General features: G+C 39.7%; 1 long non-coding RNA gene across 1 annotated transcript in view; it reads left to right on the top strand.

The window, feature by feature from the left end:
- The window catches only part of LOC119582117, a 14,454-nt gene that overhangs the window by 13,818 nt on the left and 273 nt on the right, over positions 1-363 (top strand). The window lies entirely within an intron of this gene.

The raw sequence follows: 363 nt of genomic DNA, 5'->3' as shown, positions 1-363 counted from the left end.
AACTTTAGAAACAAAATAACGGCCCCCCTCAAATTTTTTTGGAAAAAAAATCTTTCAAAGGGGTGACTAATTACCTGTCATCCCAATTTTTCCCCGGGCAAAGTTTTGCTCTTCTTTTGTGAAACTAAAGGTGTGGCCCTCCATGTTTCACGTACGGACCCACTCGGGCAAGGCGCGGGCAGCAGGAGCAAAAAAAACATTGTAATGAGAAAAGCCTGATTGGGTAGTAAACGCTTGATTAGATAGCGAAAAGATAATACTTATTATATGAACTCAATTCAGATTTTGTCCTGACACCTGATATATCTCTCTCGTTGCTATCTTTTTTATTCATTAATACTTATGTTGTGCGTGCGGCGTTTC

This window comes from Penaeus monodon, chromosome 15 (genome assembly GCF_015228065.2).
Source record: "Penaeus monodon isolate SGIC_2016 chromosome 15, NSTDA_Pmon_1, whole genome shotgun sequence".
Lineage (NCBI taxonomy): Eukaryota > Metazoa > Arthropoda > Malacostraca > Decapoda > Penaeidae > Penaeus > Penaeus monodon.
This window is presented reverse-complemented; position numbering and strand designations above follow the sequence as displayed.